This window comes from Rhinolophus ferrumequinum, chromosome 3 (assembly GCF_004115265.2).
Source record: "Rhinolophus ferrumequinum isolate MPI-CBG mRhiFer1 chromosome 3, mRhiFer1_v1.p, whole genome shotgun sequence".
NCBI lineage: Eukaryota > Metazoa > Chordata > Mammalia > Chiroptera > Rhinolophidae > Rhinolophus > Rhinolophus ferrumequinum.
In genome coordinates this window covers 43,916,254-43,920,948 of record NC_046286.1, presented here as the reverse complement: position 1 = coordinate 43,920,948, position 4,695 = coordinate 43,916,254, and positions in this window count along the sequence as shown.

The following is a 4,695-nucleotide window of genomic DNA, read 5'->3' as shown; positions in this document are numbered from 1 at the left end:
CCTCAGCTCAGGGAGCGGATTCTAAATGGCTTTTCGCTTACTCTATAAGTTTTAATGATAGAATTCCCCAAGGTCTCTCTCAGCACAGGTAACAGACCATGATTTATTCATATGTGACTCTGTCAAGCAAGCTATACTATAAACAGAACAAAAGGAATGAGATAGCTTTGTCTGGGAGTATCAGTGCCACAGTGATAAGGCAAAACATTCTCAGGGAGCTAGATACTGGGAATTATTCCATAACAATTCTAACATGAACCACTTACAGGCAAAATCTCTATCCTGAACTTAGCAGTGGGATTGTAGTGAAAAGAAAATAACCCTATTAAATTATAGACCCTTATTGAAACTATTCTCTGTTGAGTTCTATATATATGTCCATGTTTACATCAGACCAGATTCAGTTGCAGAAAACAAAATGCAGTTGAGCCAGTTTACGCAAGAAGGAATTCAGAAGTGAGCATTAAATAGTTTACACATCTCTGGGAAGGCTGAAGGAACAGACTTTAGACTGAACATTCAAACCCCCAAAGCCACACCACAGAACAGGTCCACCAAGAAGCTGCTGCCTCTTCTACAGTCAGGAAACCTCTGGCTTTGAAACCACATTCTAGGTACCACGTTTTGTCACCAAAACAGCCACTGCTACTGCTGCCAGTTCCTAAATTAACTGTGCCCACTATGATCCATAGACACACAATGGATGCCATAACCTGCATTTTGACACTCACACAGCTGATGGCTGGACACTGGGACCTCTGCTAACCCTACCTCAGAAAAAACAAACCTTCACAACTGGGGTTGGCAGTAGAAACATTACAAGCCTCAGAGATGAAGGTTCAGCCTCACTCAGCCTTCCAAATGTCATCTAAGCAACCAAGCCCAAATCACATTCATTACAATAGCTGCAAGGGAGCCTGTATAATGTAGCCCCTGGCTTTCCAACCTCTGCAGGCACACCAGAAAGAAGGAGGGTGGAATGGTTATTAAGCACCAATTTTTCGTATTCACAATGGTGTTATTCTGGCTAAAACAGGAGTTAGAATTTTCAGGCAGGGATAAAGCCTCATCTTGAAACATGGTCTCAAATCTGAAAGAAATTTTAATAATCACCAGTCCATCTCCTTCAGTTAATAAACTAAAAACCAGAGATACATGGTAATTTGCTTAATAGCACACAGCTAATTTGTGACAAAACCAAAAAGAGAAATTATATTGCCGGACTCTCAGTCCAGTCCTATTTTCATCTCCCCAAGTTATCTTAAAAGATAACAAGTAGTAAAGAGTATGGTAATAATATTTCAATGTCAGATTTGGCCAGGTATAAAATGTATATAGATAAATAACACACTGTGAGGGCATTGGGAAATATACCTTTCCCCAGGATTCACAGGGAATATTAACTACTAATTTGACATGTTTATTGAGTTTCTCCTATATACCAGACACTGGTAGGAATTATATAATAGGCATTGGAGAAATAATGGTGACCAAAGTGGACGTGAGATATGTCAGGCAAAGAAAACAGACAATTCAGCAATTATCACCAATAAAGGTCAATGGATATAATAAAAGGAATACTATCGAGAGCTATAGACACAGAAAACAGAAGAATTCATCTAGTCTTGGCTTTAGGGAAGACTTGTGGGGAGGAAATCACAGTTTCATTGGGATCTGCAGGGTAGAAAGGAGTTAGACAGATGAAAAGAGCTGGTGAGTAATAAAAGGAGAGAGAATGCCACCTGTCACCTCCTTGAAGTAAGAGAAGCTCAGTGTAACTAGAGCATAACTTGCAAAAGAGAGAATGGCAAGAGAGGTAACTGCAAAAATCATCAGGATCAGCTAGATGGTAGAGAAACTTTTGAAGCACACTGAAAATGTTGAGCTTTATCCTAAAGCAATGTTTCCCCAATTCTAGTCGTTCGTATTCCCAATACGTTATTTTGCCTCATCCCTGTATTAGTTTCCTAGGGCTGTCTTAACAAAATATCACAGTGGGAGGCTTAAACCAACTCAAATGTATTCTCTTACAGTTCTCAAGGCTAGAAGTCAGAACGCTGTCAGCAGGCCATGCTCTTTCTGAAAGCTCCAGGGGAGGACCCCTCCTTGACTCCCTCGCTTCTGGTGGTTGCTAGCAATCCTTGGTATTCCTTGGCTGGTAGACTCTTCATTCCAATCTCTGCCTCCATTACCACATGAAGTTCTCCCTGCGTATCTGTCTCTGTCTTTTCTCTACTTCTTATAAGGACATATGGAATTAAGTCCTTATCGGATTAAAGGCCTACCCCAGTCCCGTAAAACCTCATCTTAATTAATTATATGTACAATGACCCTATTTCCAAATAAGGTCATATTCTGAGAATCTGAGATGAACATGAATTTGGGTAGGATACTATCCTACCCAGTACAAACATCTATGTCATTAGTCACTTAATATTTTAAATTGGCTCACTTTAAATCAATTCCTAAGCAATAATATTCATTAAATCGTGTCTGAAAAGCTAGTAGTTTTTTTAATATACAACAAAAGAAGAGAAATTATGAAAACTAAGGAAATCTCTGTCCCCCTATTAATAGTGATAACAGTACCGACTTCAGGGAAAACTGTCCAAAAGGATAGCTTATGAGAAGCCCAGAATCTAAAGCCCTCAACTGTTTTTAAGCCATGAACAGAAACTGGAGATAACTCACACTTATATAGAGCTGGCTTTGTGTTGCATTATATCACTGATTCCCAACCCTAGACAAAATTCAAAATCACTCCTGATTCTCTAAGACTTGGTTCTTAGATGTGTCAAATTTATCATTACTATTTTCCAGTGTAGGCAACCACCTAGTTATTCTGGCTTGGTGGCACATAAAAGAATCCAGTTCTTGTATACAGTTTCTATATTACTACAGTATGCCTGAAAGCTATTGTGTGCATACAATATCCTGGGCATTCTTTTAAGAGCACTGCTTGTTTAGTATCTAATTTAAGAATTGTAGCCACCCTATGAGGTATTACTTTTTTATGATGAATAAATTATCAATATATTTAAAAACAAATTTATTAGTTTCAGGTGTACAAAACAACATAGTGATTACACACTTATATACCTCACAAAGTAATAACCACGTAAGTCTATTACCCACCTGACACTGTACATAGTTATTACAATATTACTGACTATATTCCCTATGCTGTACTTTATATCCTGGGACTATTTTTTTAATTATAGTTGACATCCAATATTATTTTATGTTAGCTTTATGTGTAGAGTGTAGTGGTTAGACATTTATATAATTTATGAAGTGATCTCCCTGATAAGTCTAGTACCAGTCTGAAACTATACATAGTTTTTACAATATCATTGACTATATTCCCCACACTATATTTTACATCCATGACTATTTTGTAACTACCAATTTGTATTTCTTAATCCCTTCACCTTGCTCATCGAACCTCCCAACACCCTTCCCATCTGGTAACCATCAGTTTGTTCTCTGTATCTATGAGTCTATTTCTGTTTTGTTTGTTCATTTATTCTGTTCTCTAGATCCTACATGTAAGTGAGATTACAGGGTATTTGTCTTTCTTAGACTGACTTATTTCACATAGCATAATACCTTCTAGGTCCATCCATGTTGTTACACTTTTGTTCTTTTTTATGGCAGAGCAATAGTCCATTGTACATAATACCACCATTTCTTGATTCAATCATCTATTGATGGGCATTTTGGTTGTTTCCACATTTTGGCTATTGCAAATAGCACTGCAGTGAACATAGGGGTGCATATATTTTTTTGAATTAGTGTTTTGGATTTCTTTGTATAAATACCCAGGAGTGAAATCACTGGGTGATTAGGTAGTCCTGTTTTTAATTTTTTGGGGAAACTCCATACTGTTTTCCATAATGGCTGCACCAATTTACATTCCTATCAATGGTACACAGGGGTTCCCTTTTCTCCACATCCTTGCCAAAACTTGTTGTTTGTTAATTTATTCATGATGGCCATTGGCCATTCTGACAGATATGAGATGATATCTGATTGTGGTTTTTATTTGCATTTCTCTGATGATTAGTGACATGGAGCATCTTTTTATTATGTCTATTGGTCATCTGCATGTCATCTTTGGAAAAATGTCTGTTCAGGTCCTCTGCCCATTTTTTTAATTGAGTTGTTTTTTTGGTGTTGAGTTGTACGAGATTTTTATAAATTTTGGATATTAACTCCTTATCAGATGTAGCACTGGCAAATATCTTCCCCCATTCAATAGAATATCTTTTTGTTTTGTTGATGGTTTCCTTTGCTGTGCAAAACCTTTTCAGTTTGATGTAGTCCCATTTGTTTATTTTTTCTTTTTTTTCTCTTGCCCAGGGTGCTATATCAGTAAAAACATTACTAAGGGTAATGTCTGAGAATTTACTTCCTATATTTTCTTTTATAAGTTTTATGGTTTCAGGTCTTACATTTAAATCTTTAACCCCTTTGAGTTTATTCTTGTATAGGGAGTAATAAGGTGTTCCATTTTCAATTATTGCATGTATCTGTCCAGTATTCCCAGCACCATTCATTGACTAGACTGTCTTTACCCCATTGTATATTCTTGCTTTCTTTGTCATAGATTAAATAACCATATAGGCATGGATTTATTACTGGTTTTTCTATTCTGTTCCATTATCTATGTGTCTGTTTTATGCCAATATGCTG